We start from the raw sequence: 22969 nt of genomic DNA on the forward strand, positions 1-22969 counted from the left end.
GAGTGTATGGTGTGGGATTGAAGTGAGAAGAAAGACGGAGGATTAGATATTCAGAAACCCTGATCATCGATCCCTTCAATGCCACCCGTAGCCACGGCCACCACAATGCCCCTTCCCATGATGGTCAGGACTGTCTTCTCCATAGAGGTTAGAATTTGATGGCTGGTTTTTCTCCTCCAGTTGCAGTGTGCTGCCTCCTATTATGCACCACTTTCTCCTGCAAGAAAGAGGGCAGTCTGTTAATGAGTGTCTTGCAATATGTCTGAGCGATGTGGCTGCCATAGTTGAATAGCTGCCAGTGTGTGTGAGCTATGAGTTATGGATGTGAGGCTTGCAATAGTGCTGATTGTGGTGAGGGTGAGGTTAAGCATATGAATTGAAGTGTTTGGTACTGATTGAGATTGTAGGTAGGTGGGGGATGGGGATGGTGTGAATTGAGCATGTGATGAGGCAAGTGGTGCTTCTGTTATGAGGTGCAATTTAAAGATTGATCATACTTTGACAGCTCTTGTTAGATCATCAAACTTTTTGCAGCACTGCATCCAGATTCATGGAGCCATACTCCTGGTATTTATTTCCTCTGCGATTTCCTCTCACTGCCTCCTCATCATATGTTGTGTGGGCTTCTTGACCCCTGCGGATAAAGGATGTCCCTCCATCTCTCCTGCACCAAGGCCTCTGGCGCAGCATCAGAGAACCTTGGTGCACGCCCTCTCCCAGCTTCAGCCATTTCAGTTAACAAACGATTCCCAACACTTCTAGCAGCCACAATACACCTCCCCTTTAAGAGGTGCAGGCTGCCACTCCCCCTCCTGATTGCTGAGTGCAGCCAATGAACAGCAGAGCGGTAGCATTGGCTGCAGACAGCAGTCATTAAAACCATCAGACAGCACATTAAATTCGCTATAAATGAGTGCGGGTTAATCGCATACCGTGATTGCCATGCCAGTTTTCAGGGGTTATTCAACTTAACACCCATAGTAATATCTGTGGATACCATAAATCTGAAATGTCATTGCGTTGTGCAGATCCTAAAGTCCATAAGCGTGGTCTAGAAATTTGATGGCACTGCGCCAATTTTTCAGGAGTGAAACCGGCGCCTAAGCATCCAGTATGGTATATTGGTAAAGGCAGAAGAAGAGGCATCCAAGGTCTGCACCTGAAACAGGCATTAAACCTTTCCTTATGCAAATAGGGGGCCTAACGTCTATTTACGGCCCCCTATGGAACATTGGGCTGCCAAAACGTGGACTAAATGTGGCCTGGGATGAGAGGGTTGTCCTATGAAGAGAGATTGAGTAAAATGGACCTATATTCTCTGGAGTTTAGATGAATGAGAGGTGTTTTCATTGAAATGTATAAAATTCTTAGAGGGCTTGACAGGGTAAACGCTGAGAGGCTGTTTCCCCTTGCTGGAGAGTTTAGAACTAGGGGTCATGGTCTCAAGATAAGAGGTCGCCATTTAGGACTGAGATGAGGAAACATTTCTTCACTCAGGGAGTTGTGAATCTTTGGAATTCTCTACCTCAGAGGGCTGTGGATGCTCAGTCAGGGCAGTGGCCTAGGCCCAACCATCTTCAGCTGCTTCATCAATGACCTTCCCTCCATCATAAGGTCAGAAATGGGGATGTTCGCTGATGATTGCACAGTGTTCAGTTCCATTCGTAACCCCTCAGATAATGAAGCAGTCCGTGCCCGCATGCAGCAAGACCTGGACAACATCCAGGCTTGGGATGATAAGCGGCATTTGTGCCAGACAAGTGCCAGGCAATGACCATCTCCAACAAGAGAGAGTCTAACCACCTTCCCTTGACATTCAACGGCATTACCATCGCTGAATCCCCCACCATCAACGTCCTGGGGGTCACCATTGACCAGAAACTTAACTGGACCAGCCACATAAATATTGCGGCTACAAGAGCAGGTCAGAGGCTGGGTATTCTGTGGCGAGTGACTCACCTCCTGACTCCCCAAAGCCTTCCCACCATCTACAAGGCACAAGTCAGGAGTGTGATGGAATACTCTCCACTTGCCTGGATGAGTGCAGCTCCAACAGCACTCAAGAAGCTCAACACCATCCGGGACAAAGCAGCCCACTTGATTGGCACCCCATCCACCACCCTAAACATTCACTCCCTTCACCACCGGCGCACCGTGGCTGCAGTGTGTACCATCCACAGGATTCAATGCAGCAACTCGCCAAGGCTTCTTCGACAGCACCTCCCAAACCTGCGACCTCTACCACCTAGAAGGACAAAGGCAGCAGACACATGGGAACAACACCACTTGCACGTTCCCCTCCAAGTCACACACCATCCCGACTTGGAAATATATCGCCGTTCCTTCATCGTTGCTGGGTCAAAATCCTGGAACTCCCTACCTAACAGCACTGTGGGAGAACCTTCACCACACAGACTGCAGCGGTTCAAGAAGGCGGCTCACCACCACCTTCTCAAGGGCAATTAGGGATGGGCAATAAATGCTGGCCTCGCCAGCGACTCCCACATCCCATGAACAAATAAAAAAAAGTCGTTCAGTATATTCAAGATTGGGATCGATAGATTTTTGGACACTAAGGGAATCAAGAGAACAGGGAGCACTGAGGGAAAATGAGGAATGGAAACAATGGAAGTAGTACAGGTCCTGAGTACTGGCCGGGTCTGTGAGTAGCCAAACTCAAGAATGGAGCACATGTAGTGGCTGGAGCACAATAGATGCTGTGCTGGAGTTCAGCAGAGGCAGCAACGGTGGTGAGAAGTTGTAACTTTAGGAAGTGGACAAGAGGCATTGCAAAGAAGGCACAGGTTTGGAAAATGTTTTTCAATGGAGGTGGTTTCAATAGGCCAGAAATATCAGAGTAGAGTGAGTACAATTAAACTGTTGGCACCGTGGGGTCATTTCCAATTTCACCTCCTGGGCAATAATGTGGAAGGATGGATCATCCACCTGTTGCAGAGCAGACAAGTTCAAAACAGGCAGGGAATCCACTCCATCACATTACTGCTCAGGAGGTGATGTTGAAAATTACCCCCACATCTCTTGGGAGAGGCCTAATCTTATCCAAATAATATCCTGAAACTCTGGTGCAAACTATTTTGTTTTGTATTTTTACGCCTGCCTTTGCTTATGCCTCACTCAGTCAACGTTTGTCCTGAATTGCCGGCCATCCGTTTCTCGACTGAAAAATGTGAGGCCAGCATTGGAAAACAGGGGGTAGGGGGGCACCAAGGCCCGGCTGATGCAGTATTCAGGTACAAATAGGCAGAGTATGTGCTGCACATGTTCCATCTATTTGTAACAGGCATTGAGCGGCCTAATCAGCTAATGATCCGTAATGGAGGTTGCTCAAAAACAGCCAAGGAAATGTTTTATTTTTATTTTTGTGTGGCTAGGAGGCGCAGGAGTGCTCCTCCTTGGCCTGCAAAAGAATTACTCCAGGCTACTGCTAACCTATCCAAGGCCCCCCCAGATCACCTCCCCTTCCACCCCCTGCCAACAGGCTTGACCTGCCAACTAGCTCAGCGTGGGAGCCAGACAATTTCTCGCCCTCCCACAACCGGTGAGCTGCAGCGCAGCGCCGGTTTACACCCGTAATTTGGCAGCGGCATATTGAATTGTCGCCAAAAACTGAACTACTGCTTCTTAAACATTATCTGGGTTGAGCCTCTAGTGCCCCTTTAGCTAAGGGCACTTATACTGGGTAGTCTTCAGAAAAATCTCTTTTTCTCCTTTCCTTTACGTGTTTCTCTTTCTCTCCTTCACTTCTTTGACTCTCCCTTCTCCTATCCACTTGTGTCTCTCTTACTTTCCCTCCATTTTCAGGTCTCTCACTCTTCTAGCTTCACTTCTCACTCTCTTTCACCCTCCTCTATTATTTCTTGCTTTCTTGCTCTTACTCCTTCAGTTTTTGCTTTCTCAGACTTTTTCACTGCTCACTTTCTTTCACATCTTGATGGACCAAGAAGCACTTGGATAAGATGGCAACACTTGGATTGGGAAGGTGAGTAGCTTACATTGTCATAATATTTTTATACAAAGAATTTGTTGCCTCACAGGTTTCTTGGCTTTTCTATCCCTGGATGTGAGAAGGAGGGGATGACTTTCAAACAGCGAGCTCTATGAATGGCTAGTCTTGCTGTTCTTCATTAAAAAAAAGTTCTGTGGATAGATTTTCATCTTCACTGCCTAGGTGATAATCTGGCGGAGTGAAAATGGAATGAAAATTGGGCAGTTTCTATAAAGTGCGTGCGATCCGCTCCGCCAGATTACCACCCAGTTGGTGGTGACTAAAATCTACCTCCTAATATTTAATGCACCCGTCCGACAACTCCAATGTATGGTTGTTTCATTAAACTCAGAATGAAAAGGCCCTTAATGTGCGACCTGGAGCCAAATTGAAGAAGTAAGGGGCTTGCTATGTTGACATGGACTGCAACCAATCAGGAGGAGCTACGGCATTTTCAGACAAAATGGTGAGCAAACTCAATCTAATAATTCAGACTCTATTCAACTACTCACAATTCAGCCTCAGGCTTCTGACACAGGAGACGATCTTTCCAAGAAAACATTTTCCAGGGGTCTACAAACTATAAGCATTTAATTCAGAATTGCTTAATTTTTATAGGTTTTTTTATTTTATAAATTTCACTTTTCAATATAGTGGCTCAAATAACTTTATACATTTTTTGGAGTGATTTGATTGGCCACTTGCTGCTGTTCTTCAGTTTGAGATTTGTTCCTTTCAAAAAAAAGATTGATTTAATTGCTCTGTTTTCTGCTAGTTGCTTATTTCTCATTAATACTTACTAAGTGATCAGCCATGTTTAATCTATTGTATATTTGATTAATGATCCAACAGATCAGTTTTCATTTCAGTAACCATTAATTTTTGCCCTGAGGTGTGACGTGCTGAACTGTGAAAATTTCAGATTAGTCATGATGGATAGTTGCTGGAGGCAAGGACTTTAAATATACTCGTCAATCTTCATTGCACATGGTAAGTTGGAGAAACTGGTCACTCTCTTACCAGTCTCCGCTGTTTTCTTGTTGCTGTTTGTCTCTTTTGCTTTCTCTTCTCTGCAGCTTCTTTCCCATTAACTCTTAATTTTGCTCCTCACTCTGTCTTCTACTGCTTCTCTCTGTCATTTTATTTTCTTCTTTCCTGTTGGACAGAGATGGTGAGTGGAATTGTTTGATGTGGCAGGAGAGGGAGCCACCAATGGTTGCAGACTGCATTTGGGGTTGGGGTTGCAAGGAAAATGTGGCATTCAGTAGCTCCTGTTCCATCCTCACCCCCAGTCACTCGTGCATCCCCCACCCCCTCACTTCCATTATGTCCCCTACCCTTTTATCTTCCCACTACCCATTTCCATTCCTATCACACCTTCACTTTCATTACTACTCCGACCTCTTCACTTTTGAACTTACCATTCAACTCTTGTAACCTCACCTCTTCCTTCTTCTGCTGTCCCTCAGCTCACGCTTAATTGTCCATCTACTCCCCCACTCACTCCAACCAAACTGTAGACCACCCAACTTCCCTTCCTGGCCCCCATGTTAGCTGATATTGTTAATGGTACCCTCTCCTCAGGTACTGGCCCCCTCCCCTTATAATCTGCCGTCATCACGCCCCTCCTTAACCTCTCTGTCCTTGCAATCTACCGCCCCTCCTCCAATCTCATTTTCCTTTCCAAAGTCCTTGGAATTGCTGTTGCCTCCGAAATTGCTGCCCATTTTTCTCGGAACTCTCTTTTTGAACCCCTCCAATCAGGTTTCCGCCCCTGCCACAGCACTGAAAAAGCCTTTATCAAAGTCACAAATGACATCCTATGTGATTGTGATGTGGAGATGCCGGTGATGGACTGTGATTGTAACCATGGTAACCTATTCCTTCCCATTCTTCTCAGTCTGCTTGCAGACTTTGACACAGTTGACCTCATCATCCTCCTCCAACCCCTCTTCTCTATTGCTCTCGCCTGGTTCCATTTCTATCTATCCAGTCATAGCCAGAGAATCACCTTCAATGGCTTCTCTTCCCGCTCCCGCACCGTTACCTCTGGAATCCCCCAAGGATCTATCCTTGGCCCCCTCCTACTTCTCATCTACATGCTGCCCCTCGGCGACATCATCCGAAAACACGACATCAGATTCAACATGTATTCTAACAATACCCAGCCCTACCTCACCACCACCTCTCTCGACCCCTCCACTACCTCTGATTTGTCACACTGTTTGTCCGAGCAGAAATTTCCTCCAATTAAATATTGGGAAGACTGAAGTCATTGTCTTCAGTCCCCGCCACGAACTCCGTTCCCTAACCACCGACTCCATCTGTCTCTGAGCTGAACCAGACAGGTTCGCAACCTTGGTGCCCTATTTGAACCTGAGTTGAGCTTCTGACCCCGTATCCTCTCCATCACCAAGACCGCCTACTTCCACCTCTGTAACATTGCACATCTCAGCCCCTTCCTCAGCTCATCTGCTGCTGATTCCCTCATCCATGACTTTATTATCTCTAGACTCAACTATTCCAATGCTCTCCCAGCTGGCCTCCCACTTTGCACCCTCCGTAAACTTGAGCTCATCCAAAACTCTGCTGCTCATATCCTAACTCGCACCAAGTCCCGTTCACCCATCGTTGACCTATATTAGCTCCCGGTTCGGAAACGCCTTGATTTTAAAATTCTCATCCTTGTTTTCAAATCCCTCCATAGCCCTGCCCCTCCCTACCACTGTAACCTCCTCCAGCCGTACAGCCCTCCAAGATCTCTGTGCTCGTCCAATTCAGGCCTCTTGCGCATCTCTGATTCTCATCACTCTACCGTTGGCAGCTGTGCCTTCAGCTGCCTAGGCCCTAAGCTCTGAAATGCCCTCCCTAAACCTATTCGCATCTCTCTCTTCTCCTTTAAGACACTCCTTAAAATCTACGTCTTTGACCAAGCTTTTGGTCACCTGTCCTAATATCTCTTTATGTGGCTCAGTGTCAAATTTTGTTTGATAATCGCTCCTGTGAAGCCCTTTGGGCCATTTCACGACGTTAAAGGCGCTATATAAATGCAAGTTGTTGTTGTCGTACCTCTAACCTCAAAGAGTCTTTGTTTGCTTTCAAAATTCAACTGTGTTTTTTAAAGAAATCAATTTGGAGTCGGCCATTTAAGACTGAGATGAGGAGAAATTTCTTCACTCAGAGGCTTGTGAATCTTTGGAAATCTCTATCCCAGAGGGCGGTGGATGCTGAGTCGTTGAATATATTCAAGGCTGAGATTGATAGATTTTTGGACTGCAGGGGAATCAAGGGATATGGGGATCGGGCAGGAAAGTGAAGTTGAGGTTGAAGATCAGCCATGATCTGATTGAATGGCAGAGCAGGCTCGAGGGGCCGTATGGCCTACTCCCGCTCCTATTTTTTATGTTCCTAATTAGAATGAAGAACTGCCTGTCTTTTTTTCTATCTATTTATGTCTTTGTTTCTCTATCTCTGTTTCCTCGGTGTTAGAAATTATAATCTCTGTCTCACAGGTGTAAGTGATTAGCATTGGCCTTTTCTAACTGTCAGTTGGAGATAAAGCACAGGTGGAGATAATTACTTGGCTTCTAAATTCAACCATTTTTTGAAAATTAAAGTAACATTAAATGAAGAAAGCACACAGCCTCTCTTTCACCTCTTTTCTTTTCTGTCTGACCATAGTTTCTCTCACCCCCCCACCCCTTTCTCTGACTTTGGTCTTTGTGTCTCCCCCTCCCTTCCTCCTCTTTTAGCTTAATATACAATTTAAAATTTATAAAACACAAAACAAAAGTTATAACAGATATGTAATCAGAACAATGTTATTTTTTTCTCTCACAGATGCACGCACAGACACACACAACCAGGCTCTCTCTTTTTAAAGAAAATATTCAATATAAATTTTACTATCAGTAAACCTTTTGAAAGTTGGCATCTTGTTTTTCAAAATTATTTGAAGAACAGCTACTGGGCAGAAAGTGCTAGAATCTAAAGAGAGATATTCCATCTATACAGCTGACTTAACAGTACTGATACATTCTGTGCTACTAAGTAAACTGCACATGCTTAGAATGAACAATCCATATTCAGCCCAAAGAGTCACAGGTCTGGGCAAAAATATCAAGTCCAAGCCGAAGCTTTTGGTAGAGATCGAGGCCTTCAAGTAAAAAATTTAATGAAAGCATTAAAATACACAAAAAACTATTTAATGGATAAATTTAATCATATTATTGTGAGAGAATTTATTCAGTAACTTACTGCAAAAGGAGCACAAGAGCGATAATGAGGCTATTACAGAAGTATTGCAACAGACTAAAAATGCAAACATACTTCTTAGCAGTTGAAAAAAGATTGTTCACTGGCTATTCTTATACACAGAAAGAACTGACTGCATGAAAGTACTCACTGTGATTTCCAAACTTCCACTAGTTGTTAGACCTGGAACTAGAGATACCTTTACATAACCTTTGCTTCTTTGCGTAAAATTACATCTTAAGCAATGCATATAGGTTCTTTTCTTTGCGGGAGAAGGTGGCCTACAACAGGTATCACCCTGAAATTGGTGGTGGCATGCAACAAATAAAAAACCCTTACTCACTATGAGGAGAAAATTATGAAGATCATGGGCATGATTTTAATAAGGCGGCGGGATGGCAGTGGGTGGGTGGGGGGTCAATGGGTGAGCGGTAAACTCGAATAATAAAAACTTTCCGCTCCCCAAGCGATTGCGACTTAATTAGTGGCCATTAATCTTGTTTCCGGGTTTGCCGTCCGAAAGCTGCGCAGTGGGCGGACTGCGCACCTGCATGACAGGCTGTCGGCTGCAGTGTCTAGATTTAAAGAGCCATTGCTGCAATGGATTTTCTGGACCAAGGAGCAAAAAGACACAACGGAGCAGCACAGGGGCCAAGGTTCAGCGATGTCTCACTTGAGGTGCTGCTGGCCGGGGTGAGGAGGAGGAGGGAACTATTTTACCAGACTGACAGGAGGAAGCTCCCTGCTTCTGCCACCAAGAAGGCCTGGCTTGAGGTGGCAGAGGAGGTCACCAACAGCAGCAACATATCCCGTACTTGGGTCCAGTGCAGGAAGCGCTTCAATGACCTAACTAGGTCAGCAAAAGTGAGTACACTTATTGATTATCCTACATTCCATCTTCTACATCACTGCCCCCACCCCCAACTCATTCTGCACTGCCAAGACGATTCCATCACATCACTTCTCACGCCCACTTAAGGCTCATCCTCAACTTACCTTCACTTCCTCAGCACTTCCTCACCTCCCCATTAGTCACCCCACCACTACCACTCACCCCAATCCTCACCCAATGTGATGTCTCTGTCTCATACTCACCCTCTGATGCCCCTCTTTCATGGTCAGCCTCACCCAAATCAATGCATTCATTGGCTGACCACTTCACCATCACTCACTTACACGTCTGTACTTTCTCCCCTTCTAGAAGAGGGTGCAAAATGCACACAAGTGGGCGAGGACTGGAGGGGGCCACAACAAATAGTGGGGGTCCTCACAAATCTGGAGGAGGAGGCCCTGGCGATCAGCCGCACCCTCAAGTGCCTGTCCGTCGAGAATGCCGAGACTGGCACCCCACAACCGTCTGGTGACACAACTTTAACATTCATCACACACAATATGAATTGATGTTAACAATGCTTGGCATGTTGAACACCTCAGTATGCTCATTGCAACACAACACATCTGTGATCATGCTTAATATCGCCTTCTGTTCTCTTACAGGCCATTCAACAACCGCAGTGACAGGAGAGGGCGATTCCTCAGAGGACCTGCCGGCCTCTGAGGGGGCACCGTCACATCTTACCGAGCCATCCACCAGCGCAGATACTCACACCTCGGTGAGTCCTAGTAGTGAGTTAGTTGGGTTGGCACCCGGTGAGTCACCACACACAAGTGAGCACGAGCAGACACTGGTGGCAGGGGCAGCTGTGGAGAGTCCGTGTCAGTGGGAGCACTCCTCTCCAGGCTCTGCTCAGCTGGACGCAGATGCTGAACCCTGGGGGCCATCCTTTAAAAGGAGAATGATCGAGGGACAGCAGCACATTTGTGAGGTACTGGAACAGGTGCCATGCGCATTCTCCACAATAGTGCAGAGGATTAGTGGAATGGTGGCACAGGTATGTGAGAAACAGTCTGAGACAGTGTTGCACATAACTGTACGAATATCTGAGGTAACTGCGGAAATGTCTGCCATTGAGCTTCAAGCACGGCTCACAAATGAATCCATTTAGGCCCTAACAATGGCCATTCGGATTCACGATGAACAACATTCTGCCACCTTAAACAGGCAGACAGAAACTTTGCAACTGGGCTTCCAAGGCATCATACATGTCCTCCAAACTGTTCTCCAGCAGTGTGGTAGGAGTGATGTGGGCCTGGTCTAGGAGAGGGATGATGGTGAAAGGGGACATGGAAGTGGGGACGCCACTCAAAGCCCTCCCACTTCTCACCTGTTGCCCCCCTCTCAACCAGTTCCCGCAATGCTGCCTTCTCTCCAGGTGGCCGCGTCAGCCCCTGCACAGGTGCAGGTGGAGCAATCTTTGGCGGGGCCCTCACAGGCTCCAAAAACCAGAGGACATAGGCTGAAAGCATCTAAACAGTCAGGGCATGAACATGAGCAACCTGCCACTACCTCTGCTGCAGCTGCAGGGGATGCTCCACGTAGAAGCGGTAGAAAGAGAAAGGCTAAGGATTTGTGATCATGAAGAGTATGCAAAAGGGTGTCTGACAGACTGTCGTGTTTTTCTTTCAGGTGGTGTGAGGACTGAATTATTCTCACTTTGTGATCTTATGAGAACCATTCACATATGAGTGACTCCCTGGCCTCACGAGTAACCAGGTGAGCTGCTGCTCTGCCCATGGGTTCGTCCTCCTCCTCCTCCTGCTGCTCCTCCTCTATGTTGATTGCAGATGTGGATGCAGGATGAGGGCATGGGGCCTCATCACCCTGTACCCCTCTCTGTTGCGCTATGTTGTGCAGGACCATAAGACCATAAGAGATAGGAGCAGGAGTAGGCCATTTGGCCCTTCAAGCCTGCTGCGCCCTTTAATGAGATCATGGCTGATCTGATTTTTACCTCAACTCCACTTTCCTGCCCTTTCCCCATATCCTGTCCAACTCAGCCTTGAATGTATTTGTTGACCAGAGGTCACCAGTTACGGTTACTGGCTGAGTACACAGAGGAGAAGAGTCAATTCTGTCTTAACTCTCAATTCACTTTATTCATGCCGTTAGATCATATACATATAGCTTATACGTCTGGTTAGATATAGGCGTGCAGTTTACACCAGGTTATACAGTCTTATACCCAAACTAAGATCTAAACGCACACCCACTAGGTTTCTCTGACACTCCCTGAGTGGTCACAGAATATAAAGGATAATACCCGAAAAGGAAAGCTGACACTGGCCAGGCGTTCCGTTCTCTCTCTCTCTTGACATCGTCTCTACGTCCCTGACGTAGGTTCTTCCACTTCTGCGATGGTTGGTCTCCGGAGTCTTCGCTCTGGCTCCACGCCCCAGATCCTTCATTCTTATTCCGAATCTTATCTCTTCAAGCTGTGCTGTCTCTCTCCCTTTTGTTTAGGCCTGCTCACTTTTGCCTGGGTCTTCTCCTCATTGGCTCTGTCCCAAGGACTTAGGTAGCATTACCTCATTACTCCTTTTCTAAATAAGGACTTGTGTCTTATCACATTTCCTTTGTCTTTCACAAAACTTAGTTAATTCAGACCGGTTCCAGCCAGCTGAGGCCAGGACTGAACTCAGGTTACTTTAGTTCAAAAGTCGTTCCTGCCTGTGTGTATCAGCAGCCGACATCTCAGGTTACCTTCTGCAGCCCCTGGCCAACATATTCAATGACTCAGCCTCCACAGCTTTTTGGGGTAAAGAATTCCAAAGATTCACGACTCTCTGGGAGAAGAAATTCCTCCTCATTTCCGTCTTAAATAGATGACCACTTATTCTGAGACTATGCCCCCTAGTTTTAGTTTCCCCCATGAGGGGTAACATCCTCTCAGCATCTACCCTATCGAATCCCCTCAGAATCTTATATGTTTCACTAAGATTTCCTCTCATTCTTCTAAACTCTATTGCGTATAGACCCAACCTGTTCAATATTTCCTCATAAGACAGCCCTTCCATACCCGGAATCAACCTATGAACCTTCTCTGAACTGCCTCCAATGCAAGTATATCCTTCCTTATATAAGGGCACCAGAACTGTACGCAGTACTCCAGGCGTGGTCTCACCAGCACCCTGTACAATTATAGCATGACTCCATCCCCCTAGAAATAAAGGCCAATAATCCTTCTGGATTACCTGCGGCACCTGTATGTTGACTTTTTGTGTTTTATGTACGAGGACACTCAGATCACTCTGTACCGCAGCATTTTGAAGTATTTCTCCATTCAAATAATATTTTGCTTTTTTATTTTTCTCCCAAAGTGGATGACTTCACATTTTCCCACATTATATTCCATCTGCCAAATTTTTGCCCATTCGCTTAACCTGTCATTATCCCTTTGCAGACACTCTGTGTCCTCATTGCAACTTGCTTTTCCACCTATCTTTGTATCATCAGCAAATTTGGCCACAAGACACTCTGTTCCTTCATCCAAGTCATTGATATGTATTGTAAATAGTTAAGGCCCCAGCACTGATCCCTGCGGCACCCCACTAGTTACAGATTGCCATTTTGAAAGTGAACCTTTTATCCCGACTCTTTGTTTTCTGTTAGTTAGCCAATTTTCTATCCATGCCAATATATTACCCCCAACATCATGAGCTCTTATCTTGTGCAGCAACTTTTTATGTGGCACCTTATCGAATGTCTTTTGGAAATCCAAATATACTGCATCCATTGGTTCCCCTTTATCCACCCTGCCCGATACTTCCTCAAAGAACTCTAATAAATTTGTCAGACACGATTTCCCCTTCATAAAACCATGTTGACTGTCCTTGATTGTATTAGGAGTCTCCAAATGTCCTGCTACTACTTCCTTAATAATGGATTGTAGCATTTTCCCAATGACAGATGTTAGGTTAACTGGTCTCTAGTTATCTGCTTTCTGTCTCACTCCCTTCTTGAATAGGGGTGTTACGTTTGCGGTTTTCCAATCAGCTGGGACCTTTCCAGAATCTAGTGAATTCTGGAGGATTACAACCAATGGATCCACTATCTCTGTAGCCACTTCCTTTAAGACCCTCGGATGCAAGCCATCAGGACCAGAGGACTTGTCAGCCTTTAGACACAACACACTACTATATTGTGACCCACTCTTGCTGGTGCGTATTAAAGCAGTCCCCCAGAACGATCAAGGCATTGAAATCGCATCTTCAGCAGTCCTATCGCATGTTGAATTATAGGCCTGGTGGCGATGTGGCTGCTGTATCGACCCTGTTGCTCGCTGATGGGGTTCCTCAGAGGTGTCATCAGCCACGTTTGCAGGGGGTATCCCTTGTCCCGGAGGAGCCAGCCTTTAAGGGTGTTTGGTGCGTGGAAGAGGTCTGGGATGTTGGATTCTCTCAGAATGAACGAATCATGGCAGCTGCCAGGGAATCTGGTGCACACGTGAAGAAATCTTTTGCGGTGGTTACAAATAAGCTGAGCGTTGATGGAGTGATACCCCTTTCTGTTGGTGAACAGTCCTGGCTCGTGTGGAGGTGCTCGGATTGCTGTATGGGTGCAATCGATTGCATCCTATACACGTATCCTAGCCAGCCATAGTGTGGAATCCCACTGCCCTCTCCATCTGGCTGAGGTCTTCCATGGGGAAGTTGATGTACGGCAAGGCTCTGCAAAACAAACCGTTGGTGATCTGTCTCATGCACTTGTGTGCAGCCGACTGAGAGACGCCAGCGTGTCATCGGTGGCACCTTGGAATGATCCACAGGTGAAGAAGTTGAGGGCAGTGGTCATTTTAACAGCAACGGGTAAAGAGATGCCACCAGGCCCAGCCGGGAGCAGCTCAGCATGAAGGAGGCTGCAGATGTCTGCAACCACCTGGTGACTCACTCTCAGCCTCCGTAAACACTGCTCCTCAGTGAAGTCCAGGAAGCTGAGCTTCGGTCTGTATACCCTCTGATGAGGGTAGTGCCTTCTGCGGGGTCCCTCTGTTGTTCCCCTCTGTGCTCTTGTGCAGGTCCCTGTGGCGCAGCACTGTGTTGTGGAGCTACAAGTGGCGGAAGTGCACGCTGTGCCTGGCGAGGATGGTGATGTTCCTCGTCCTCGGATGTCGTGGTGAATGCAGCCATCGCACCCCCCGTCCTGATGGTGTCAGTTTGAGGGGATCCGAAAGGTTAGTAAATATGTGTAAACAGAACGATTCTGAGTGGAAACCAAGAATTCTCAGTCTAAGCATAAAGATCTCCCAGCCAAAAGTTTGTCTGAGAGAACTGAGTGCCCTGCTGCAATAACTCACCTTTTATCCCCATCTATCAAACAGGGATTTAAATGTCCAAATGGCTGCTGGCTGAAACCCTACGACTTCCCAATTCCGTGTTTCATACAGCACGGGAAACATGTTGAGACAGCGTTAAAACTGCTTGCCTTCATTCTAAATTACACTTATTCATTTTTTAACGACTTTAACTAGGTGAATTGCTGGTTTAAATATCGTCCCGCCGGATTTAATTGCTGGCGGGACTTCCGGGTTCGGGAACACCGCGCTCACTCAGATGGCTCTGGGTCATACGCGTTCTTCGGCGTCTTGCAGCCGGGATTCCTGCCCGCTCTTTGAAAAGCTGATTTTCTTTGCCCCCGCCACCCCCAATGTACCCGAACTTTTGTTTTAAAATCGAGCCCCATATATTGGAAAGGTGTAAGGGCCCGGGGAGTGCTGAGGTTTGTGAAATAATAATCACTATTCAGTGTAGTATTGATTTTCACCTTGTTGGTGCAACATAGCACAACAATGCCTATGTGTTCATCCTTTGCCATATTTTGTTACAAAATGCCTATGAGCAAAAAGCATTATGCTCTTCAGTCTCTGCATCACCCACATCACTTGAAAAAGTGTCTAGCCCCAAAACATATTCCTCCAATTTGGCTAGTCTGGCCTCCTACTCTCTTCTAAGCTCTTGCTCTTTTCTGGCTTGAGTTATTTGGTCCTTTCCAGTCTTCAGTTTCTTTCCCACCTGCATGTGTTACAGGAGCCCAGAGACACAATAACAGGAAGAGTAAAATGTAACATTTTATGAAGTTTGGCTATGAGCAACATGATGGGAGATCAACTCATATACAAAGAGAAGGGTCGGTGTTTAGAGGAGATTTAGTTTCAAGAGTTTGAGCAGCGCGGATAGAGTTGAGCTTACAATAGGATAAAGATAATCAGAGAGCCTGGCAGTATTTTAGAAGCAGCCATAGTATGGAGGTCAGAGCCTGGTTCAACGCAAGTGTGGATAAGATTTATGGTCCGGGTTTGCAATGTGATTAAAGAACTTGCATTTATATAGTGGCTGTCACATTCTCAGGACATCGCAAAGTGCTTCACAGCAATTGAAGTCCTTTTGAAATGTAGTCACTGTTGTAATATGGAGAATCATGGTAGCCAAAATTACGCGCAGCAAGGTCCTACGAACAGCAGTGAGATAAATGACCGGATAATTTGTTTTACTGATGTTGGTTGAAGGATAAATGCTGGGCAGGACATAGAGAAAATTCCACTGTTCTTCTTCAAATATTGGCACAGGGATCTTTTACAACCGCCTGAGAAGGCAGACAGTGTCTTAGTTTAATATCTTATCCAAAAGACAGCATCTCCGTCAGCATTGGAGTGTCATCCTAGGTTATGTGCTCAAATCTCTGGAGTGGAGCTGGAAGCCACAACTTTCTGACTCAGAGTTCAAAGTGCTACAACTGAGCCAAGGCTAGTTGAGCAACAGCAACAGCATGGTTAAAAGTCAGGGCACGGCTGGCTGTGGGTAAGGATGGTGGTCAGTTTACGGGTCCCTCTGTGATGTGGATTCATGTCAACTAGACTCTGGGGTTGTAACTTCCTAACTCCATTTCACTTCAACCATCAGATCTTCAGGAGACTTTATCGAAGTGTTGGCATGACTTAGTTGGTTGCACTCCTACCTCTGAGTCAAGAAGTTGTGAGTTCAAGGATTTGAGTTTATAACATGACAGTATTCGAAGAATATTCGAAGAGTATTTGAAGAACAGTGGCAAGTAACATTCGCGCCAGACAAGTGCCAGACAATGACCATCTCCAACAAGAGAGAGTCTGACCACCTCCCATTGACATTCAATGGCATTACCATCGCTGAATCCCCCACCATCAACATCCTGGGGGTCACCATTGACCAGAAACTTAACTGGACCAGCCACATAAATACTGTGCCTGCAAGAGCAGGTCAGAGGCTGGGTATTCTGTGGCAAGTGACTCACCTCCTGACTCCCCAAAGCCTTTCCACCATCTGCAAGGCACAAGTCAGGAGTGTGATGGAATACTCTCCACTTGCCTGGATGAGTGCAGCTCCAACAACACTCAAGAAGCTCGACACCATCCAGGACAAAGCAGCCCGCTTGATTGGCAGCCCATCCACCACCCTAAACATTCACTCCCTTCCCCACCGGCGCACCGTGGCTGCAGTGTGTACCATCCACAGGATGCACTGTAGCAACTCGCCAAGGCTTCATCGACAGCACCTCCCAAACCCGCGACCTCTACCACCTAGAAGGACAAAGGCAGCAGGCACATGGGAACAACACCGCCTGCATGTTCCCCTCCAAGTCACACACCATCCCGACTTGGAAATATATCGCCGTTCCTTCATCGTCGCTGGGTCAAAATCCTGGAACTCCCTAACTAACAGCACTGTGGGAGAACCTTCACCACACGGACTGCAGCGGTTCAAGAAGGCGGCTCACCATCACCTTCTCAAGGGCAATTAGGGATGGGCAATAAATGCTGGCCTTGCCAGCAATGCCCACATCCCATGAACAAATAAAAATAAAGTACTATATGAATGCATGTATTATTCTGATTTGCTTTGAAATCCAGATTGCAGAGTCAGAAGAGCTGTGCTCTAATCTACTATACAATCACTCACTGCTTCCTCTTTCCTTTTTTTCAAGGTGACATTGTCAGGTCCCATTGACACTGGATGACTGATCAAGGAGCAAGAGTGACAATAGTTGTGGGAACTCTTTGATCCAGATAAACAGATGTATTTATTCAGGGTTAAACGGGCATGTTTTCAAGGATAAATTACTAAAATCACAAAATATGGTTTATAAAATAAAGGGCAATAAAAGCGGATTGGCTAATACAATTGTGCACTCAAGAAAGCAGACATTTAACAACATGATATCCTCACCTGCTTAGAATTATCAATCTCCACTCTCAACTGGGTAAGAATCCCTCAGGTTGATGTGTGGTTACAAAATAAATGTGTTGTGAGGATTTTTCTGTTCAGTATTTCTAGCAAAATTGTAAACATATTCTTCAGTATCACTAATCCCTACTTGAAATATCCCTATGTCAACTAATACTCAGATTACTGAGGTGTAAAAGTAAGGCAAACGGAGCAGAAGGCTGCCGTATGATATTTAAAACCACCTTGTTATAATTTGTCATGCTGTGTTATTTTATGTAACAGGAGGTTGCGTTTTAGGCTTTACAAATAAGTCAGCAGGTGTCAATCCTTTTGAAGTTTGTTGTCATTTCCTCTCAGCCTACTGCCTGAGTTGACATCCTGTTGAGTCAAAGGATGCAAGTACCTGTTAATTAAACTGATTCACTCTGTAACCTGCATTAGTGATGTCTGAAGAGGGATGCTGTTTGACTGTGGTATTCATTTATCGCTTTTTCTCACCTTCAGGCTAATCTTTTTGTTCTACACCAGTTCTTCTGTGCAAGACTGATGAGTTCATTTCTACATTAAAAATTGGTTAATATTTTAAGATCTGAAAGTGTTTGGGGCATTGCATGAGTAAGGATCTCCCTGCTGCAATTTTGCATTCTAAAAGGATAGAAGTACATTATGTCACTACACTAATATACATATTATATTTGTAAATTCCAGTGTTATGAGGTTACACACATTTATACAGCACCGGGACAATGTGGTCTGGGTGCTGGGGGATAGGGGGTGGGGGGGGGGAACAGGGCCACTGCTCTTTAGGTCCTGCATGTCTTTGCACTCCACTGCGAGCTCAGTTCATTTTAAATAAGTGCTCATGTTCAGCACCCTTAGCTCAATAGCCCCTGTAAACTGCTGAGCTCAGGATTAGGAGCTCACAGGTCTGTTTACACTTTAGCAGTTAGCAGTTTGTGCAGTCAACTGAGGAGGTGCCGAGCAGCCTTTACAGTTTCCGGGCATCCATGGAGGAATCCACAAACTGTGTGGATCTGCATGACTGCCTGAAGAGGATGGTGACTCTAGTGACCTCTGCAGCTCAGCCCCCTGAGCTCAGCCACAGGTTGCTTTACAAATGCCATGATTGGAGCATTATAGACGTTGGGCTCCTGTCTACAGCAGTTTGTCTTGTCTGATTCACCATGTTTGGGAATCAGATTGATGCAGCCATAGCACAGGACTTTAACAACCTGATTGCTACCCAATGATCCACTGATTCTCAGATCTCTATGCGAGCTGAGGGAGTTCTCAGTAAAAGCGGAATGGTAGGAGCGATATGGATGATGGAGGTGTCTCATATGGTGACACCAGATCTATAACCCCCTGCTGCCCACTAAAATGGTTACTAATGTGTCTCCTAGCATACAGGCCCAGGCAGCCACTGCATTAATGCTCGCAGTGCCTGTCGTTGCAGGGTTATCTACTGAATCAGCACAAGGAGGTACTGGGCCACCTGCGCCCCCTAGAGGCACAGTAGCCAGCCACCTGACTTCATCCTTCCACTGGGGAAACACTTAGAAGGAGCACAAGTTTAGAAAGTAAGAGACACACACCATACACTGACAATAAGGAGAAATCAGGGCAAACCACCTGGGCGGAAGTCAATAGAAAGGAGAATCGGGTGGGGTGTACAACGGGCGGATGATCCGCTACCATCTGTTTTACGCACCAGTCAAAGTTCCGCCCACAGAACACACCTACAGAACACATTGTAAAGTTTAACTAAACTTGTTGTGTCTGACACAGAAATATGTCCTGACAGTTCTCTTCATATGAAGCAAATGACAATATTTGTTGAGAATTGAGGGCAGATTTTCCTCTGCTCTGTGCCTGGAGAATCAGTTGTAAACAATTTTACAACACCAAGTTACAACAACGTTCACCTGAGGAAGGAGGAAGCCTCCGAAAGCTTGTGAATTTAAAATAAAATTGCTGGACTATAACTTGGTGTTGTAAAATTGTTTACAATTGTCAACCCCAGTCCATCACCGGCATCTCCACATCATGGAGAATCAGTGTTCCAGGTGCAGGACAGAAGGAAAGGGGTGGAGGCTCACTACGTTAGGTCTCTGCCCTCATAGAGTCTTGCTAGGAATTCCTGGGACTTCTCCAGCACATGATGCATGTGTGCACTGAAGGTCAGAAGATACTGTATAGATCTCCCATAGGGGCTTGGATGGACCCTGCTCCATAAAGGTTCAATGCAGCTTTACCGGCAGAGTCACTGACAGAGTTGTCCCTGTCCTAAGAATTGTACCAATGTCTGACTGCAGGAGTTTGCATAGTTCTAGTGGCCCCTTAAAAACTGAAAGTGGGGATATTGTCATTGACAATGGGGAAATGGCGGACATGTTGAACGATTACTTTGCATCAGTATTTACAGTAGAAAAAGAGGATAGCATGCCGGAAATCCCAAGAAAACTAATATTGAATCGGGGACAGGGACTTGATAAAATTAACATAAGTAAAGCAACAGTAATGAAGAAAATAATAGCACTAAAGAGTGACAAATCCCCAGGACCAGATGGTTTCCATTCCAGGGTTTTAAAGGAAGTAGGTGAGCAGATGCCCTAACTATAATCTTTCAAAGTTCTCTAAATTTAGGAACTGTCCCTTTAGATTGGAAAATTGCACGTCAATCCGATTTTTAAGAAAGGAGAGAGAGGGAAACCAGGGAATTATTGACCAGTTAGCCTAACACCTGTTGTGGGGAAAATGCTGGAGTCTATAATTAAGGATAGGGTGACTGAACACCTCGAGAATTTTCAGTTAATCAGAGAGAGCCGGCATGGATTTGTGAAAGGTAAGTCGTGCCTGACAAAGCTGATTGAATTTTTTGAAGAGGTGACTGAAGTAGTGGACAGGGGAATGTCCATGGATGTTATTTATATGGACTTCCAGAAGGCATTTGATAAGGTCCCACATAAGAGACCGTTAGCTAAGATAGAAGCCCATGGAATCAAGGGAAAAGTACGGACTTGGTTAGGAAGTTGGCTGAGCGAAAGGCGACAGAGAGTCGGGATAATGGGTAGGTACTCACATTGGCAGGATGTGACTAGTGGAGTCCCGCAGGGATCTGTCTTGGGGCCTCAATTATTCACAATATTTATTAACAACTTAGATGAAGGCATAGAAAGTCTCATATCTAAGTTTGCCGATGACACAAAGATTGGTGGCATTGTAAGCAGTGTCGATGAAAACATAAAATTACAATGCGATATTGATAGATTAGGTGAATGGGCAAAACTATGGCAAATGGAATTCAATGTAGACAAATGTGAGGTCATCCACTTTGGATCAAAAAAGGATAGAACAGGGTACTTTCTAAATGGTAAAAAGTTAAAAATAGTGGATGTCCAAAGGGACTTAAGGATTCAGGTACATAGATCATTGAAGTGTCATGAACAGGTGCAGAAAATAATCAAGGCGGCAATGGAATGTTGGCCTTTATATCTAGAGGACTGGAGTACAAGGGGGCAGAAGTTATGCTGCAGCTATACAAAACCCTGGTTAGACCACACCTGGAGTACTGTGAGCAATTCTGGGCACCGCACCTTCGGAAGGACATATTGGCCTTGGAGGGAGTGCAGCGTAGGTTTACTAGAATGATACCCGGACTTCAAGGATTAAGTTACGAGGCCAGATTACACAAATTGAGGTTGTATTCTCTCGAGTTTCGAAGGTTAAGGGGTGATCTGATCGAAGTTTATCAGATATTAAGGGGAACAGATAGGGTGGATAGAGATAGACTATTTCCGCTGGTTGGGAATTCTAGGAGTAGGGGGCACAATCTAAAAATTAGAGCCAGACCTTTCAGGAGCGAGATTAGAAAACATTTCTACACACAAAGGGTGGTCGAAGTTTGGAACTCTCTTCTGCAAACTAGCTCAATTGCTAAATTTAAATGTGAGATAGATAGCTTTTTGGCAACCAAAGGTATTAAGGGATATGGTCCAAAGGCAGGTATATGGAGTTAAATCACAGATCAGCCATGATCTTATCAAATGACGGAGCAGGCACGAGGGGCTGAATGGCCTACTCCTGTTCCTATGTGCCTGTGACGATCTCCTTCGGAAATTGCAGCAGTCTTCGCAGATGTTCTGATCAACAACATAGCTCTGGAGATGCAGATAGCAATGTGAGATGGATCCTAAATGAATATCTAAGGGGTTAACACATCCATGGTGTGTTCATTACCTGGCAGTCCACGTTGCCTGAATTTTTTGAAGGTGAAGAAACACTTGGGGCAATGACTTTTAGGAGACTAGAGTTAACGTTTACATTCACGGCTGCTGACCCCACTGAGAAACCTCTAACAGCAGAGGTTACCATGGAAGCTGAGCACCTGTTTACTGTTTCTTGACCTTCAACTGCAAGAAATGGCTGTCCAGCTTTGGCACAATGATAGAGTGGGAGTAATTTTGAATTTGGGTGATGGTGTAAGAAGGGCGATATTGATTCAGCCGTTTGTTATACATCTCTCCCGATTTTCATATCCATTGAAGTTAATGGAAATGAAAATCGGGAGAGATGAATACCGAGCGGCTGAATCGATATCGCCCTTTTTACACCATCACCCAAAGTCAAAATTACCCCAGTGTGTGTAAACTGCTAGTGATAGTGTACAATGATTGAAATGGTATCTCCCCAAGGGTTTGGGAGTTGCTGCCATGTTTGATGGGCCCACAATAAATATGTGCAGTGATGAGGAACACATCTTCCTGATACCAGCAATCTTCTTCCTCATTTGCAAACAAGTAAAAGGGACCAAGGGGGCCATATTAATTCAGTCAGCAACTTCTGTTCATGTAGCTTGCCTCTGCGCTTTTACTGGAGAATGGCCTACATCCCTAAATAGTGTAAACATCCTTTGGCAAAGCCTCCTGCAGCACAACCTCCAACTCTTCAGCATTAAAGGCAGTAATGTTACCACATGTCTCTGCTATGCCATACTGAACAATTCATCTGCTTTTCTGCCACCACCATAGCCCCCCATTTAATGATTAGCTGCAACCCTTGGAGAACTGCTGCCTTTCTGGATTTCATGCTCTCCGGCCAAGTGTCTACAGGTCAAGGTCTCTCGGCAATTGTTTTTTGTGCTAGTAGCCTTTTCAAATTAGTAGGAGCGACCCCTATCACAAAATCTGGCAGAGTCTATTCTCAGAGCTGCTGACACAGGTGAGCCCATGCCGTGGGCCATCACAACCCCATTTTCACCTGACTCACAAAATCACAACTCGAATGTAAGTGCAAAACCCTGTATGTCATGTTTAACATTTTAGCACAAGATGTGTGAGATATGCTTCCCTACAGCAAGTCTTGGTTCCTGTAATGCCTTTGGTAGTGTTATTACAGAAAATGTGAAAGAAATGTGTTGTTTCCCTGTTCAACACATTTCACAGTTGATTTATTCGTATTGGCTTCTGTCACACGAGTATAGCAGAGTAGCTGGGGTCTTCACTGGTTCGGCTATAATATGGAGGAGCGGATTGCCTGCCCGATATAGGTGTCCGACTAATGGAGAAACAACTAATGTATGGAGCAAAGTGCAGCAAAGGGTACATAAAACAT

General features: G+C 45.6%; 1 long non-coding RNA gene across 1 annotated transcript; it reads left to right on the forward strand.

The window, feature by feature from the left end:
- The first annotated feature begins 4400 nt into the window (after positions 1–4400).
- LOC137299929 (uncharacterized) lies at positions 4401–17808 on the forward strand. The gene is made up of 3 exons (XR_010958014.1): positions 4401–4472; positions 4899–4996; positions 17115–17808. It is a non-coding gene; the product is annotated as an uncharacterized lncRNA (long non-coding RNA).
- The last annotated feature ends 5161 nt before the right edge of the window (positions 17809–22969 follow it).

The sequence above is a fragment of the Heptranchias perlo genome, chromosome 1 (assembly GCF_035084215.1).
Source record: "Heptranchias perlo isolate sHepPer1 chromosome 1, sHepPer1.hap1, whole genome shotgun sequence".
In the NCBI taxonomy this organism is placed as follows: Eukaryota; Metazoa; Chordata; class Chondrichthyes; order Hexanchiformes; family Hexanchidae; genus Heptranchias; species Heptranchias perlo.